Here is a 20,251-nt window from a genome sequence, read left to right as displayed (position 1 = left end):
GGTTAACCAAGTTGTGGACAATCATGCTGTCCTCCCTATCCACAACCTCTTCTCACAAAAACTGCCTCATCCATAGCTCCTCCAATGGGGGAATCCAATGGACGCAGGAAGACCATTACAGTGAATGAAGAAGAAACTATGGAAAGAAACTATGTAGCAGGCAAAAAAAAATCTCTTGTTTTCTGGTGTTTGGAAGAGAAAAAAGCAAGACCACACAAAAAAAGAGTAAGAGGGATAAGCTAAACTGCAGTGACGTTGGGGTATTTAAGTTGTGCTGCAAATAACTACTGCAGAACGCCTCATGGTGCATGGAATCCAGCTATGAGGCCCTGCCATAGTTCTATAAAATTACTTAGATTTCCATGGCATTCCTGCTTTCTTAACGCTGTAAAAATCCGTATGGAAATTCATCCTAATATAGCATGCATAAGTCAATCTCTATTCATTTCAAATAAAATACCCTAAAACATCTGTATAAGAACAGTAACTGTGTATGAAACACAAGGGAAAATTTATCTTATTCAATACAGCATCAAGGATACCAATTTGTTTATATGGATAGGTAGAGGTAGACAGAGAGAAATAAATACAATGATGTAAATAAATCTAAGTATCTACGTTATCTTTTTATCTACATATCCATCTATATATGTATCTATGTGCGTATCTGCCTTCTATCTATCATCTATCTAGCTTGCTAACTAGGTATTTTGTATTTAACAAGAAATACGTCGGACTCTCAATGACATGTTGTTAGTTGACTTCAAGTCAGCTCTGACTCATGGCGACCTTATATATAACAGAACAAAACATTGCCTGCCGGCTGCCATCCTAAACAATCTTTGGCATGTTTGAGCTCATTGTTGCCGCCAAAGTATCATTTAGTCTCATGGAGGGATTCCTTCATTTTTGCTACCCCTCTAATTTACCAAATGTGATGTCTTCTTATAGCGATTGGTCATTTGTAATGAAATGTCTAAAGCAAGCAAGATAAAGTCTCGCCATCCTTATGTCTAAGGAACATTCTCGCTGTACTTCTTCCAACATAGATTTGTTTGTTCTTCTAGTGGTCCTTGGTGTATTCAATATTCTTCATCAACAGCACAATTCAAATGCATAAATTCTCCTTCAATCTTCCTTTTTCATTGTCCAGGTTTTACATGCACATAAGGCAACTCAAAAGAATTTGGGTCAGGCCCATCTTAGTCCACAGACTGACATCTTTACTTTTTAACACTTTAAAGAGGTCTTCTACAGCAGATTTTCCCAATGCAATACATTGTTTGATTTTTTTGACTATTGCTTCCATGAGCATGATTATTGATCCAAATAGGAAACCCTTAACAACTTTAATTTCTTCACCATTTATCATGATGTCGTTTATTGGTCCACTTGTGAGGATTATCACTTTGTTTATGTCCAGGTGTAATTCATATTGAAGCCTGTAGTCTTTGCCATTCATCAGTAAGTGCTTCAAGTCATCTTCACTTTTAGAAAGCAAAGCTGGGCCATCTGCATGTTGCAAGTTGTTAATGAGTCTTCCTCAAATCCTGCCGCTGCATTCTTCCTTACATAGTTCAGTTTCTCAGATTATTTGTTCACTATACAGATTGAATAAGTAAAGTGCAAGAATACATTCCTGCCACACGTTTTTTCTGATTTTTAACCACTCATTATCTTCTTGTTCTAGTCCAATGACTGACTGTCTCTTGATCCATGTAGAGATTCCACATGAGCACAATTAAGTATTCTGGAATTCCCATACTTTGTAATATTTTTCATAATTTATTATGATCTACACAGTCAAATGACTTCACATAGCTGGTAAAATACCGGTGACCATGTTTCTGGTATTCTCTGCATTCAGCTAGGATCAATCTAACAACAACAATAGTATCTGTCATTCAAATCCTTCTAAATATGGCTTGAACTTCTGTCAGTTCCTTGTCAATGTAAAGCTACAGCCATTTTTTGAAATATCTTTAGCAAAATTATCCCAGCACAATAATGATATTGTTGAATAATTTCCACATTCCATTTGAACAACTTTCTTTGGAATGAGCACAGATATGGATCTATTCCAGTGTTGCATCTGTTTGTTGAAGCATCTCAAAGGCTATTTCATCAATTCCACCACACATCTGTCATACTGTGGTGACTTACATGTTGCTATGATGCTGGAAGCTGTGCCACCAGTATTTCAAATACCATGAGTGTCAACCATGATGGCCAGGTTTCAGCAGAGCTTTCAGACTAAGACATGCTAGGAAGGAAGGCCTGTCAATCAACTTCTGAAAGTTAGCCTATGAAAACCTCACAGATAGCAATAAAACTTTGTCCCATAGAGTGCTGGAAGATGAGCCTTGCAAGCTGGAAGGCTCTCAAAATATGACTAGGATAGGGTTGCCTCCTCAAAGTAGATTTGACTATAATGATTTATGTAGAGTAAAGTCTCTGGGATTTTCATTTGATCAATAACATAACCCTCCCAAAATAAATTAATAAGAGTTATTATCAAAAAATAGATAAATGTATAAATTGAGAGACAGATCTTGATTCTCAGTTGTGTTACTCAAATCTTCTCAAAATTAATTCATAATTTTAAATCAGCCAAAAGAAAATTATTCAAAATAATTTATATTGACTTTTTTAAGTACTAAATAAAATATATTTCAACTGTGCAGATTACTCTAGGAAATTTTCCTCTGAATAAAATAAGAAGGTTGTTATCCATTTGTCACAGTGTTCTGTGTATGTTTTCCACCTTCTTTTATAACTTTATATTTTGATATAATATCAAACAAAAATGTATAAGAAAAATATGAATCTCATAAGCCTTTTATTTAGATCCTCTAAATATACTCCATTTGTTTATATTTTGACCCATTTTTTCTGTTTCTGTAACTCTGTATGTATTGTTGTTGTTAGGTCCCATTGATTTGGTTCTGATTCACAGCAATCCTACGTACAACAGAACCAAATTTCTATCTATATAAATACATACTAAAATACACATTTGCATATGCACATGTATATGTGTGATACATATGATGCATATTTTTTCTGACAGCTTTTGAAATTAAGTCGGATGATTTGTGTCTCTTTACTCTTGACTCATTTAATGTATATTTTTAAAATATACATTAAATGAGTCAAGAGTAAAGAGACACAAATAAGAAAATTTTCTTAAATAACCACATTACAGTTTTCAAAATCTTAAATAGCAAAAGGTACTAGAATGAACACTACTGAAGGAAAAGAAAAAATTTAAATTACAACGATTTTTTTTTTCTTTCTATACTCCTGTTTTGAGGAGCCCTGGTAACACAGCAATTAAGTGCTTGACTTCCAACATGAAGGCAGGTGGTTTGAACCCACCAGCTGCTATTTTGGAGAAAGATATGGCAGTCTACTTCTGTAAAGATTACAGCCTTGGAAACCCTATGGGGAAGTTCCACTCTGTCCTATAGGGTCTCTATGAGTTTTTGTATATTCCTATTTATGTAACATGAATACAATACTATTGCCTAAAAATTCATATTCATTTTTTTAAAAATGTATCAAAAGTATCTTTTATGGCTATTTTTTCCCCATGCAAGATCAAGTCAAGAATCACACATGGCATTAAGTTGTCATGTGTTTTTTAGTCTACTTTCATCCAGGACCAGCTCTTAAGCCTTTATATTTTATTTCTTTACCTTAGCTATTTTGAAGAGTACAAGTTAATTATTTTGTTGAATGTCCTTTCATTTCATCTATCAGATGTTTTCTCATTATTTGATTCAGGTTATGCACTTTTCATAGAAGCAAAATTGATTTTACTTATGTATTTATTTTTGCCATACCCAGTATGTTGGAACTGTGCTCCAGTATTGTTGATGTGTATTGATGATTTAATTAAATCAATGTGGTATCTGCCAAGTTTCTTCAATGTAGTTTTTTTTCTCTACTTTGTAATTTTTAAGTAATTTGTGAAGATATACTTCGAGACTAGTTTTAGTATCAAATGATGATTTTCCAACTTCTTCATTTCTTGTACGTTTACTAGTTGGTGTTGAACTGTAAGGAAGATCTTTCCCTTCTGTTATCATTGCTTTTAATCTTGAAAAATTTTGAAACTACTCAAATGAACAATACATGAAGACTTAAGTACAGAATGCTATCATCATTCAATAGAGTGCCATAACTATTAGAATCATGATGTAGATACACATTTATTGTCATAAAAATCATTAAAGTACATTATACAATGGAAATGAAAAAACAAAAAAAAAACTCCAAACCATATTTTGTCTGCTATTGTCGTTAGTTGCCGTCGAGTTTCTTCAGACTCATAGCAGCCTCATAAGCGCAGAGTGAAACTTTGCTCCATAGGGTTTTTAGGAGCAGATTGCTAGTCCTGTCTTCTGAGGCACTTCTGCATGGGATTGAGCTACCAATCTTTCAGCTAAATCTGTACCACCCATGGTCCTATATTTTGTCTACTACTCCGTATTTTAATTCTAGTAGAAGCCTTGAAAGATATATGTAAAAAATTCTATTTCAGAATCTCAGTGAACTTCTCCAATGTAATTTTAATTATTAAATATACATAAACCTCAAAATTAGTTGCATGAATTTTGGGAAGAAAAGTGAGAGAATTTCTGTCAAATGAACCTGTTACAGTCAAGTTGATTCTGACTCTTAGCAACCCTACAAGACAGAGTAGAACTATCCCAGCAGGGTTTCCAATGAGCACCTGGTGGATCTGAACTGCCAACCTTTTGGTTAGCAGCCGTAGCTCTTAACCACTATGCCACCAGAATTTCCTCTGTCAAATGAAGTTTCAGGAAATGTAGGGAAAATACTAAAAAGAAAAAAAAAAATTGTGTGTGTTTGTATGTGAGTGTAAATTTCCATTGATGTAAATTATTTCTTTAGATTTAAAAATTATGAAATTATTAATGCTATATATATATAATTGCAAAAGAGATCATTTGAATTAATTTTAGAATATATAACTCTTTCTTTCACACCCCTCTCAGGAATAGTCTGCTTGACTGGGATACTTATAAATATATTTAGAATTTTATAAACTTTAAGATTATCAAAAGTTCAAGCAGTAAATCAATATTTTTCAATGCCAAGTATATGCAAAGACTGTTGGAGATATTAAAAACAGTGAGAAAAATTGTATTAAATGTGGTATTATCATGCTAAATAGGAGTTGCTGCAGCCTCCATTGTGTTTGCTTAGGGCCCTCTGGAAAGAGTTCTTCTGTCTTTCATTATTCATCCCTAAAGTCTGTCACAGAACCCTCCATATAGAAAGCTTCAATTCTTTGAAGAAATTATTCATAGAATTTCAAACCTCATAGCAAGACTGTAGTTGAAGAGAAAAGACACAACTTAAAGTGAGTAAATAATGCATATATAAAATACTCAGAAAAAATGTATGATATGTCACAAAGACATTATACTAATTGCCAAATAGTTGCCATCACCAGTAATTCTTTTTCTGATATTCAAGTATTCATTTTACAGAGACCTGATATTACTCTACACCCTTCCGTCTGTCAGTTTATTCATACTGTGGGGGCATGCGTATTGTTGTGATGCTGGAAGCTATGCCACAGATATTCAAATAACAGTGAAGTCAAATATGGAGGACAGGTTTCAGCTGAGCTTCCAGAATAAGCAATACTGGGAAAGAGGACATGGTGATCTACTTCTGAAAAGACTTACCCAGTGAAAACTTTATGCATAGCAGTGGAACGTTGTCTGATATAGTGCTGGAAGATAAGCCTGTAGGTTGGAAAGAACTCAAGAGACATCTGGGGAAGGCTCCACAAGGTAGAGTTGACCCTTAATGTCATGGATAGAGGCAAGCTTTCAGAACATTAATATGCTGATGTAGCATGACTTAAAATGAGAAGAAACAGCTATAAACATCCATTAATAATCAGAACATGGAATGTGCTAAGTATGAATCTAGGAAAATTGAAAATCATCAAAAATGAAATGGAATGCATAAACATTGATATCCTAGACATTAGTGAGCTGAAATGGACTGGTATTGGCTATTTTGAATCAGACAATCATATGGTTTATTAAGTCAGGAATGACAAATTGAAGAGCAATGGCATTGCATTCATTGCCAAAAAAGAACATTTCAAGATCTATACTGAAGTACAACTCTGTCACTGAAAGGGTAATGTCCATAGGCTGACAAGGAAAACCACTTAATATGACTATTATTCAAATTTACCTACCAACCACTTAGGCCAAAGATTTAAAAAAAAAATTAAGTTTTTACCAACTTCTGCAGTCTGAAATTGATTGAAAGTGAAATCAGGATGCATTGATAATTACTGGTGATTGGAAAGTGCAAGTTGGAAACGGAAGGATTGGAAGTTGGAGAATATGGCCTTGATGATAGAAATGATGCCAGAGGTCACATGACAGAATTTTGCAGGACCAATGACTTCTTCATCGCAAATACTCTTTTTCACAAGCAAAAGCGGTGGCTATACACATGGATGTCGATTACATCTGTGGAAAAAGACAATTGAAATGCTCAATATTATCATTCAGAACAAGGCCAGGAGTAGACTGCAGAACCGAACATCAATTGCTCATACACAAGTTCAAATAGAAGCTTTAGAAAATTAGAAGAAGCCACTAGAGTCAAAGTGCAACCTTGACTATATCCACCTGAATTTAGAGACCTCAAGAATAGGTCTGACGAATTGGACGCTAATGACTGAAGGCCAGACAAGTTGTGGAAAGACATCAAGAACATCATATATGAAGAAAGCAAGAGGTCATTAAAGAGAAAGAAAAGACCCAAATAGATGCCAGAAAAAATTCTGAAAATTGCATTTTAACATCAAGTAGTTAAAGTGAAAGGTAGAAATGACGAAGTAAAAGAGTTGAACAGAAGATTTCAAAGGGTGGCTCAAGAAGTAAAAATAAAATATTAAAATGACGTCTGCAAAGATCTGGAGATAGAAAACCAAAAGGGAAGAACACACTCAGCATTTCTCAAGCTGTAAGAACTTGAAGAAAAAAGTCAAGCCTTAAATAGCAATACTGAAGGATTCTATGGGGAAAATATTAAACAATGCAGGAAGCATCAAAAGAAAATGGAAGAATATACTGAGTCACCATGCCATGTCAGGAGGTAGCATATGATCTGAAACCAACAGTACTGAAGGAAGAGGACCAATCTGCACTGAAGACATTGTCAAAAAAAGAGACTCCAGGAATTGGTGGAATACCACTTGAGATGTTTCAGCAAATGGATGCAGCACTGGAAGTGCTCACTCGTCTATGCCAAGAAATTTGGAAGACAGCTACCCGGACAATTGACTGGAAGAGATCCATATGTGCATCCTTTCCAAAGAAAGGTGATCCAACTGGATTTGGACATTATTGAACAGTATCATTAATATGACATGCAAGTAAAATTTTGCCAAAGACCATTCAAAAGTGGCTGTAGCAGTACATTGACGGGGAACTGACAGAAATAGAGAAGAGGATGTGGAACCAGGGATATCATTGGTGATGTCAGGTGGATCCTGGCTGAAAGCTGATAATACCAGAACGTTTACCTGTGTTTTTATCGACTATGCAATGGCATTCGATGGTGTAGATCATAACAAATTACGGATAACATTGCAAAGAATGGGAATTCCAGAACACTTAATTGTGCTCATAAGGAACCTGTACACAGACCTAGAGGCAGTTTTTGAAATAGAGCAAGGGGATACTGCGTGGTTTAAAGTCACGAAATGTGTGCATTAGAGTTGTAGCCTTTTACCATACTTATTCAATCTGTATGCTGAGCAAATAATTCAAGTAACTGGACTGTATGCAGAACGGTGCATCAGAATTGGAGGAAGGCTCATTAACAACTTGCATTATACAGATGACACAACTTTGCTTGTTGAATGTGAAAAGGACTTGAAACACTTTCTGACAAAGATCAAAGACCTTCAGTACGGATTGCACCTCAGCATCAAGAAAACAAAAACCCACACAACTTGACCGATAAGCAACATCGTGATAAATGGAGAAAAGATTGAAGTTGTCAAGGATTTCATTTCACTTAGATCCACAATCAACATCCACAGAAGCAGTAGTCAAGAAATCAAAAAACATACTGCATTGAGCAAATCTGCTATGAAAAACCTCTTTAGAGTGTTAAAAAGCAAAATGTCACCTTGAAGACTAAGGTGCACCAGACCCAAGCCTTTGTGTTTTCAATTGCCTCATCTGCATGCAGAAGCTAGACTATGAATAAAGAAGACTGGTGAAAAATTGATGACTTTAAATTATGGCATTGGTGAAGAATATTGAATATACCTTGGACTGCCAAAAGAATGAACAAATCTGTCTTGGAAGAAGTAGGGCCAGAATACTCCTTAGAAGCAAGGATGGCAAGACTGACTCTTGTATACTTTGGATGTGTTATCAGTAGGGAATCAGTCCCTGGAGAAGGTAGAGGATCATCGAAAAGAGGAAGACCTTCAACAGGATGCACTGACATAGTGGCTGCAACAATGGGCTCAAGCATAATAATAACTGTGATGATGGCACAGGACTCAGTAGTATTTTGTTCTGTTGTACATAGGGTCGCTATGAGTCAGAACCGAGTGAACGGCACCTAACAAAAATAACAGTATTACCCTACAGACTCTTAAGGGTGAAACATATTAGAATGAACTCTACTGAAGAAGAACAGATTTAAATTACAGCTACTCTTTATATATTTCTCAGATATTTGGGCCTACTTCCAACCCTGCTCATTCCTAAACAAACTGGGGAGTCCTCAGTAACCTCCTCTTTTCCCCTCATCAATGAAAGCCTTTTCTAATCTTTCTGTAGGTGTCTCTTGGAGCTGGTGAGGGCTATTGTGATTTTAATATAAGAGAAATTCAGAATGCCTTCTTTCCTTTTTTATATATGAAATAGATTCTATTTAAGATTTTTGATATAATTTTGCTGGGACCTACAAAACCTAAAATATTCTCCAAACCACAGATGTCTGAAGTATAGCTGTCCAAATTTATGAGACTTAGATTTATAGTTTGTGAGATACATAGAAATCTGAGAGATAGGTTAGCATATCGAAAAAAGCAAACATCTAAAGGTCCCCCTGATGCTTTCTTTTGTCTTTCTTTTGTTGTGATAGGGAGAATAACATTGTATGTAGAAAAGATAGTATTATTGGTGAAAATAGCCTTCTATGAAGCAGACATGAGATTGGGCTTCACCCTCACTCATGATTTCACCTAGCATCCTTCAGGGTCTCTCTCTCTTTTTCCCTGTCTTTTTCTCTATAAATGTGAAACCATTAAGACTCTGTAAAGTACATTGATCTTTGCTTACTCTGTACCAGTGGTGATCAACGTGAGGTTCCTCAACCAGCAACAACCAGGAAGATCGCTGGACCATCTAGGAACTTGCTGGATATGTGGATTTTTGAGCCCTACCCAGACCTGATTCAGAAACTGAAACAATCTCTGGGGATTGGGGTCCAGCAATCTGTTTGTAACCAGTCCTCCAGGTGGTCCTCATGCATGCTTAAGTTTGTGATTCATATTCTAGTCCTGAGATCCTTAGTAGACATGGAATAATGAAGAAAAGTGAAGGAGAATTTAAAATCCTTTCCAGATGGGTGATTTCACTGATCTCATGAAAATTAAGTAATATGTGAATAGGCAGATGGCTATTTATTTGCTTTTTAAAACTTATCAAGTTCTCTACCTTAGTGTCAAAGGAAAAGCATGAGATGCGTAATTCATTCATCCACTTTTGCTCTAAATTTGCTTCATTTCTTTCTTTTTTTAATGATTACTAATCTAGGTTAGTAGAAATCATCAGAGAATTGCTGGCGAATATTTTTAAAAATAAAAGCTGTGCCCTCAGTGGGTTTGTAATGAGTGTTTTAATTTCTACATTTGAAAACAATGACCATTCCCTCATAAGCAGAGAAATTGTATCACAGTCTGAAACATGGAATAACTTCTTTTTTATGGCTCAGCTCTAAACCATTCAACATAAAAAATTCCGTTCAACATAGGGGTCCATAATATGAAGGCTGACAGTTTGTAATGTAGGGTTTAATTAAATTGTGCACTGCTGTAATTAAAGGTTTTGAGTTATTAATACATCACTCTGGCAAACATTTAATTTTTATCTCACTGGTGAAACCCTTATTAAAACAGGATATTAGGACAGCTAAATAGAATTTGCTGCAGAAGTGGCTTAGATTGTTAGATGTATTTCAGCACAATGTACTTCAGTGATTTTTTGTTTTAAATAAAAGAAGAGGACTTTGAAAAATGAGCACAGCCTGAGATAAGAGAAAACCCCATTTTTTAAAGTCATAAATCAGATAAAGTAAAACAAACTAGGGGGAAGAATTACTCTAAATGATCAGTGTTAGAAATCTACTTATGCTCACCCCAAACTACTCTAGCATTTTGAGTTCTCAAAATCAAGTCCAAAGTTCCAAGTTATTTCAGAATCACTTGTACTACTTTAATAAATATTTTGTGTATTCATTCTGCAGCTAGAAAAGGCAAAGTCTTTGCTTACCTGTTGATTTCCACTTTGCTCAAGTGTGGATATCAAAAATTTGGGAATGAATAGTGCAATGATTGTACAACATGGGGGCACAAATAATGTCACTGAATGGTACCCCCCAAAAATGGTTGAAATGGCAAATGTTTTGTAATATGTATTTCACCACAATAAAAACAAACGTCCCTTGCATTAACTCATCACTGGCACTGGATGACTCTCCTAAATCAAGGAATTTTTTCTTAGCTGGCATTCCAACACAGATCCAGAAAGATTGGCCCTTCTCTGATACTTAGAGTCGAAAGTCTGGATCAGAGTCAGAAAGGCCAGCATTTCCCACAGAGCATTCTAAGTAGCACTACTCCTCTGCCACAGAGAAGTTCCAAAGTTAAAGATGGTACGTGTTGCATTCTACACCCCCTTTTGCAAGATTATATTATGCAATAACATATTTAAAAAATGAGTTCAGTGGTTAAGAAATCTAGGTAATTTTATTTCTACATTTGTCAAACTTAATTTACCACAAGGCCTCTTTTTGCTCTTTCCTAATATTCACTAGAAGCCCTGGTGGCATAGTGGTTAAGTGCCACAGCTGCTAACCAAAAGGTCAACTGTTTGAATCCACCAGCCACTCCTAGGAAGCCCTATGGGGTGATTACACTGTGTCTTCTAGGGTTTTTTTTTGTTTGTTTGTTTAATATCCATTAATAATCTTCAGAAATATTATCCTACAAAGCGTATGTGGAAAACACTGTTGTAATGAACAGAGGGCTGACTTAGGCACTAAGAGACCCCAGATCAATCCTGTTTCCATTATTTGCTGTGGAAGCTTAGAGAAGTTAATTAAATGCTTGAATCTTCAGTTCCTCATCTTTAAAATTACGTTGATAACCATAGTACAGGTTTCCTGTGAGGATTAAATTTATATATAATAAATTGTAAAATACAAATGAAAAATTTGTCAATTTCTTTCTTTTATTATTTAGCAATTTGTTATTAAACCCTTGAGTTTCCCAGTCATTTCCTTCTTCTTCCCTCATTCTATGTATTCTACAGGACAAGGCTCAGTATGCAAACAATTATGGGGAACATAAGGAATGCCTAGAATTCATTGGGCAAGCTCAGGCAGAGTGTGCCTATGCTCCCAAGTATTTATTCCTTGGATGTGTCCAGGAAAATTATGATAGAATATTGAACAGGAAAGTTGTAAGAACTTAATTAGCACCAAGTTCCTTCACATTAAAAGACACTTTGATTTGAAATTATATCTTAGCACCCATGATAAAAATAAGATGTTCACTTAATCATAGAATGAATAAATGTTGGCAAGGAGTGCAACATGTTCTTAACGGCTTGTACTAAGGTACAATGAATAGAGAACAAATTCGTATCCATGTAGCTAATTAGACAAGTTACTACAAACAAAAACATACTCTTTTTTATACATCAAGCAATGAGTGGAGTCCAAGTCAGATATATAATGTGAATTATACTTTTAAGACTTGATTCAAAGAATATGACTTGGTGTTCTCACAGATAGGTGCAGGCTTCTAAAAAACAAACAAACAAAAAAACCATTGTCATTTTTGAGTCGATGCCAACCTACAGTGACACTATGTGTTCGCAGAGTTCTAGAGAGGTAATAATAAAATGAAAAAATGAATGAAAATGTTTTGTTCTCTTATATATAAGGCCACCATGAATTGGAGTCAACTCAAAAGCAAATAACAATTATAACAACAGAGAAAGAATAGCAGAAAGATAATCTTTTTACGGAAATGAGTTTTTGTTATGATTAATTCGGGGGCAGAGATGGAAAGAAAAAAATTAACTGCACCCCTATATCTCCCTTCCTGGAGAAGAGGCTTCTCTTAGAGACGATGGGAGGGATTAGGCTCCACTAGACTTTCTCATAAACATGTTTATGTTCTGGGTCAAACCTCTTGTCACCATGTTAGTGGCAATGTACCCAGAATCCCTATTTAAAACAAGTAACTATTTTTAGGAAGCTCTACCTCATCTCTAGATTGCTTATTACAAAGAGACCTGGAATCATAACTCTAAATAGCATGGCAGACTAGAAAATGAGAGGTAGTTAAGTAGGCACTTTATATTCAAGTAATTAAACAAACCAGTTGCCAAGTCAGTTCCAACTCATGGCGACTCCCTGTGTTTCAGATAAAACTGCCCTCTATAGAATTTTCAATGGCTATGACCTTTCAGAAGCACATGGCCAATTTTTTCTACCAAGGTGCCTCTGGATGGGTTCAAACCACCAACCTTTCACTTTGTAGCTTAGTGCTTAATATTTGCACCACCCAGTGACTCTTTATATTCATGTAATTATTAATTTAATCAGAATATAAAAGAGGACGCCTCAACATTGAAAAAGCTCTCGTTGTAAACTCTGTTTTTGTATACATCATTCAGAATGTGTCTATTAACCCAATATCAAACTGTGTCCTAATGAAAGAGGAGAAAGAAATTTCTCAGGAACAGAGATTGGTAGTTGCCTACTTTTCCAGAAAAAAAAAAAAAAATGCTGCATATATGATTGGTTCTTGTTTGATGCTTTGTGTCATTAATCACATTTGGTGTTGGGTAAGAATTATCACTTTTAGGAGAGTATTTTGACAATTCAACTCTTTATGTTAACACAAAAGGGTTACAGTGTTTTTGTTTTTTTAGCGTTATCCATCATTACCCACCATCCCTGTTTCTGAGGACAACATGTGTCAGAGCCACTGAAATCATCTTTCGATGTCACACCCAATCTACTGAATCAGTCTTTCTGGGTTTAGATTCCTATTTATTTACTTGTGTGTGTGATTGTGTTTTCTTTTTTTGCAAGCATCCATGTGATTGTCGTTGTTGTTGTTCTTAGGTGCCTTTGAATCGGTTCCGAGTCGTAGCAATCCTATGCACAACAGAATGAAACACTGCCTGGTCCTGTGCCATCCTTACAATCGTTGTTATGCTTGAGCCCATGTGATTAAGTTCCATAAAATTTTAGAGCTGCTGCCATAGACTGCATTGTTTATTAACTTCAATTACTAACAGTTATATCCAGTATACAATTTGTACCAAATCATTATCTTTCAGATACACTAGCAAAGCCCACCTCAGCAGGTGACTGACAATAAATGATTTTAACCCCGTAATAGTCTCATTTAGAATTTGACTAATTTTAATAAAAATGTACCTAACCAAGTCACATGTTTTAAACTCTTAAAGACTTTGAATATTGAAAATTAACCCCTTTATTTATACAGAGCATAATACAGTTCAAAATTTCTGAGCAAAGAGATAACATAAGTTTGTTTCACTCAGGAAAGAAATCTTTCATTCTTTGATGTCTTTCCAAAAAATCTGTGATGGTGGCAGTATTTATCAACCTTATAAAAATCATGTGCTTTCAAAATCTAGTGCAGTATCTTACTTGGAGAGTCTCCATTTAAATGCAAATTTAGGAGTCTTCTGTCATGAAATGAATTTTTCAATGAAAAAGATGTGTGTGTTTTTTTAATGCAGAAGATGGAAGGAATACAGAGTCACTGAACCAGAAAGAATTGCCCAAGGTTCAATCATGTCAGAAGGCTGCATATGATCAAGAACTGATAGTACTGAAAGAAGTCCAAATTGCACTGAAGGCATTGGCAGAAAACAAGGGTCCAGGAATTGATGGACTATCTGTTGAGATGTTTCAACAAATGGATGCAGTGATGGATGTCTATGCCAAGAAATTTGGAACACAACTACCTGGCTAACTGACTTTAAGAGATCCATATTCATGCCTATTCCAAAGAAAAATTATCCAAAGAAAAGTGAAAATTATAAAATAATAATCATTAATATCACATCCAAGTAAAGTTTTGCTGAAGATCATTCAAAAGCAGTTGCAGCAACGCATCAACAGGAAACTGCCAGAAATTCAAGCTGGATTCAGTTGAGGACGTGGAAGGTAGGATATCATTGCTGATGTCAGATGGATCTTAGATGAACGTGGAGAATACCAGAAAGATGTTTACCTGTGTTTTATTGACTATACAAAGGCTTTTGACTGTGTGGATCATAACACATTGTGGATACCATTGCAAAGAATAGGAATTCCAGGAGCCCTTAATTATGCTTGTATGAAACTTATACATAGACCAAGAGGCAGTTGTTCAAACAGAACAAAGGGATACTGTGTGGTTTAACATCAAGAGAACTGTGCATCAGTGTTATACCCTTTTACCATACTTCTTCAGTCTATGCTGAGCAAATAATCCGAGAAACTAGATTATCTGAAGAAGAACACGGCATCAAGATTGGAAGAATATTTATTAACAACCTGTGATATGCAGATGATACAACCTTGCTTACTGAAAGTGAAGAGGTCTTGGAACACTTATTGATGAGATTAAAGACTGCAGTGTTCAGTATGGATTACATTTCAACATAAAGAAAACAAAAACCCTCACAACTGGACCAATAAAAAAAAATAGGTAACATGATAAATGGAGAAAATATTGAAGTTGTCAAAGATTCCATTTTATTTGGATCCACAATCATCGCCCACGAAAGCAGCAATCAATAAATCAAATGATGCATTGCATTGGGCAAATATGCTGCAAAATACCTCTTTAAAGAGTTAAAAATTAAAGATTTCACCTTGAGGACTGAGGTATGCCTGACCCAAGCCGTGGTATTTTCAGTCGCCTCATACGCATGAGAAGCCAGACATGAATAAGGAAGACTGAAGATTTAATGCATTTGAATTATGGCTTTGGCAAAGAATATTTAATATATTGAGGATTGCCAGAAGAAAGTACTAATCTGTCTTGGAAGAAGTACTGTTGGAATGCTGCTTTAAAGCAAGAATATTGAGACTTTGTCTCAAGTAGTTTGGACATGTTGATCGGAGGGGCCTGTCCCTGGAGAAAGACACCAAGTATGATGAAGTAGAGAGTCAGTGAAAAAAAGGAAGACCCTCAAGGTGATGAATTGACCCAATGGCTACAACAATGAGCTCAAACCTGGGGTTAGTGAGGCTGGTGTAGGACCAGGCAGTGTTTTGTTCTGTTGTACACAGGGTTGCTACGAATTGCAACCATCTCAATGGCACCTAACAGCAGCAATAACCTATTTATCCCACTACATGACTTAACATTAATATCTAAGAGCTAAACGTTTGTTTTGTGGGAAGATAAAAAAGATAGATATACAGGTAAAATCTATCGATCTTCCTGGGATAGAGAGTAATTTACTAATGGGATATGAAAAAAATATTAAAGAGGAATTCTGAAAATAGTTTCTTTAATCTCTTAGGAAACCTAATTCTGCAATAATCTTAGTAACTGCAGTTTCACTGAGGAAAGGACTGCTATTTTTATAAATCCTCTCACTATAGTGTAAAGGGGGCCCTGGTGGCACAGTGGTTAAGCATTTGGCTGCTAACCAAAAGGCCGGCAGTTCGAATTCACCATCCGAATGGAACTCCTATGGGGCAGTTCTACTCTATCCAATAGGGTTGCCTTGAATTAGAATTGGCTTGATGGCAAGGATTTTTTTTTTTTTCTATAGTGTAAAGAGGTATGGTTGAATTTGTTGAGTTCACAATTTAAAGTGTTTTTCTTAATGGCTTATATTTTTAAAATACATATTTAGTGTGAATATGCATTGAGGAAATTATTATTTGCAGCCTGTTATGCACAAGGTACCCTGGTAGGCATTGTGAGGGGATGGTCAGCCCTAACTCTGCTTTCTCTATTTTTGCTCAGCTGAGAAAACATATGTGTTAGATTTTTAGGAACTCTTTCAATTCCTGCACCAATTCTAACTTAGCAGGAAATGGGAGGGATGACTCAGTCTTCCTAAATGGTGTGATTTGGAACTAAGACAAATCTTCTCAGGCAGAGATGATTGATCCAACAAGTTGTCATCAAAGGGGAGTGCTCTAATATGCACTTGTTAAACAAAAACAAGGGACTTACTTATTTTCAGGAGCTAGCCTCCTCAAGTTATAAAGATGGTTATAATTTTCATTAGTTAATTCATCAAACTGTTTCTGAGGATGAAGTTTGGGCCAGCTTCTTAGAATGCAAAACAGAGGAAGATTGGAAGCTACTGGGGACAGAGACATGAAAGAAAATATTAAAATTGGTTTTCTTTCTCAACATATACTCCACAGTGGTCTGCTGTGGTGCTATTGCTTTCCATTTTAAATACTGCTTATTCTTGCTCAGCCCTTTCTTCTTACTAATACTGCAAACTACTTTCCTGTCTTCCCTTCTCTGACCATCCAACATGCTGCTACTTTTAACCTTACCAACCCAAACTTATTTACTCAATGTTAGAAATATAGTCCTGAAAAAATAAAAGTCTGCTACAACTATAGTGTTTCTTATAAGGCAAACATTTAGCAAGTAACTACACAAGGAAATAGGGAGTTACAAATTGTGATGCCAGTTAACTAATTGCCATCATGCTGATTCCGACTCATGGAGACTTCTTGAGTGTCAGAGCAGAACTCTGCTTTATAGAATTTTCAATGGCTAATTTTTCAGAAGTAGATTGCCAAGTCTTTCTTCTGGTAGACTTGAACTTCAAAATTTTTAGGTAGCAGGCCAGCACGTTACCTGTTGCACCAACCTGGGACTCCATAAATTGTGGTATTTCCCTATTATTAAGAAAAAATTCAGAATGTTATGGGAAAATATAACTAAGAATTCTATCTTAAATTGGGGAGGACAGAAAGACTTCTTTGGGGAAGTGCTTTTCAGTTTGAAAATTGAAAATCAGTAGACGGTAACAAGACAACTGGAGAAGAAAACGGATTTCCAGAAAGAGGGAATAACATGGCAAAAATCTCTGAGGCTAGAGAGATTTCCTCTGAAGACCTGAAAGATCAGACTAGCTGTGTCATAGGATGAGCCACAAAAAGGGTAGTAAGAAGTAAGTCTAAGTTTATAGGTCGTATTATCAGTTTGGAGCTCAGGTGGCACAGTAGTTAAGAGCTCACCTGTTGACCTAAAGCTTGGCAGTTCAAATCCACCAGCCACCCTAGGAAACCTTATGGGTCAGTTATACTTTATCCTACCGGGTCTTTATGAGTCAGAATCAACTGGACAGCAACAGGTTTGCTTTTTTTTTTTTTTTTTCCTTTCAGTTGTCTGTTCGATCATGTGAAAGATTTTAGAATCAATCTTAAATCTTATAGGAATCCATTAAAAAGCTTTCAGGGTCAGTGTAGATCTGGTTTGTGGTTTTGCTTGCTCATTAAAAGAAAAAAAAAAGGTCATCCTAGTCACTATGTAGAAAATAAATTTTGGGGGACAGAGACTAGAAACTAGGAGACAATTTAGGATATTATTTTAATAGACAGTGAAGAAAATGGCATGATTTACACTATGGTGGTATCAGCAGAAATGGAAAGGAAGCTGTAATAAAGAGACTGCTTTTCTCTTGATAGGAGATTCCACTCATGGTGCATGGGAGCACCATCCAAGAATGTACTCTATTATTCCAAGCCAAGCTCTAAGAGTAAGTCTTCAGTTGAAGGCAATGTAGTTAAAAGCTCTCCCTCAATTCCATCCACACTTCTAATTCTCTCTTTCTTGTGCTCAATGGAATTATGTAGATGAGGTTTTTTTTGTTTTTGTTATTTTTTTTTAATCAGAAGTCTGCAATTCTTTAAAATTTCACTTCACCATCAAATTCAGAGTATTATCATCATCATCGTCATCATCACCACCAAGCAAAAATCATTCCCCGCAGTAACTCTTGTTTGGCTCAGAGCCGGAACAACCCTACCTAGATCAGGACACTGGCAACATCTTGTTCTCTGCAATGTTCCTCTTTTTCATAACTGATTGCCTTAACATGAAACATCTGTAAATTAAATAAAGAGATGGCATGCATCCTGAATACTAGTTTTGAGAAAGATTAATATAATGTCTAAGTCTTTCCTAGATCAAATAGGGCAATGAAGGACCAAAGAGACAGCTGGATTGTAAGAATTCTTTGACTTGAAACATTTGAGGCAGTGTTTAGCCCTGCTGTGCAGTCTCCACACCGTTTATTTACTCTGCTTCTAAACCGCCTCAATACAACTGTCTTCACCCTCCTATCCTCATAGACTTCTAGATGAGTTCATGACTCATGACACATCTGTTGTCCCATGACCACTGCCCGAAGTATTTAACTGCTTCTTGAATTTACGACGCATGGGCACCATCCTTCCACATTGTGATTCCTAGTTAAAATTAATATTTAGAGTATGTAAGGAATTTCACACAAGTTATTGTAGCCTAATAAGCTACACGTTTCAACATCAATATCCTTCTAATAATTCCATGTTGCCAGATCGCGCTTTATGAATAACACCAGCTAATATTGTAAGACAAATTATAGTCACATATAGAGCTTGCTCCCTTGAAGCTTGAAATATAATATGAGATATATGTCATATATATGATTACCTCAATACAAGGTAAAATGTTATAAATGTGTTAAGGAAGAGCAATATGTAGCATAGGGGAAAGAGAGGGAAGGCAGGGAGAGGGAACAATAGGTGGGCTTCAGGAATTGGTATAATTTAATCCTTGAAAGGAAACCCTGGTGGCATAGTGGTTAAGAGCTTTGGCTGGTAACCGAAAGGATGGCAGTTTGAATCCACCAGGTGCTCCTTGGAAACCCTGTGGGGCAGTTCTTCTCTGTCCTATAGGGTCACTATGTATCGGAATCTACTCAACGGCAACAGGTTTGGTTTTTCTTTTTTTCATCCTTAAAAGGGTATAAATGTATTTATGAGGAAACTGCAAAAAAATAAAATTTCTGTCTGGAGAAATCAAACAAATGAAAAGGTACTAAATTACATTTTAAGAAACTTTAATTTGTACGGCAGTTTTAAAGTAACATCAGACATTGATGCTAGCGGCTGCTGAGTCTATTCTGACTCATGACGACCCTGTGTGTGTTAGAATGGAACTGTGCTGCATAGGGTTTTCAGTGCTTGATTTTTTGGGAATTAAATCACCAGGCTTTTCTTCCAAGGAACCTCTCTGTGGACACAAAACCTCCAACCTTTTGGTGAAGAACAAGTAAGTAAGCCATTTGCACCACCTCAATAATGATAAGGTAAAGGGAATGTTTGAATGGAGTCAAATTGGAGAGGGCCTTGAATGGCAATGAAATTCTATAGAAACTAGATCCCCACCCCCAGCCACTCATGCCCTGACCCTTCCATCCTCACCAAGAAAATAGTCTGTTTTCTAATAATAGCCCAAAGTTATCTAAAAACAGAAAAAAAAAAAAAAAATGTATGGCGGAATCTTATTTCCACAATCTTTCTAGAAGTTATTTCATATGATGAGCGTTCATGATTCAGCTGTACTTCTCTTGTCTGCAAAGTCAAGCAGGCATATGTGTGTTCTCTTTAGTGGATGCCATCTGTCTTTAGTTTCTATTGGTGTTGCAGGTTTCTCACTATTTGCATATGTCTGTGCTCTTTTAAATGAGAAACTGGAAGTGGGGTAAGAGGAGAAGGCTTAGAAATATGTGTAGAAGCACTTTTCTATCCATACATAAGAGGAAAGGTCTTTGAATGGTGCTTGGAGAATACTATTGAGATGGTTTAAGGGTAGTAAATACTTCAGATTTAAAAGAGAAGCAATGCTGGTTGAAAAGTTTATTTCTGAGGT

Source organism: Loxodonta africana, chromosome 15, assembly GCF_030014295.1.
Source record: "Loxodonta africana isolate mLoxAfr1 chromosome 15, mLoxAfr1.hap2, whole genome shotgun sequence".
In the NCBI taxonomy this organism is placed as follows: Eukaryota; Metazoa; Chordata; class Mammalia; order Proboscidea; family Elephantidae; genus Loxodonta; species Loxodonta africana.
This window is presented reverse-complemented; position numbering follows the sequence as displayed.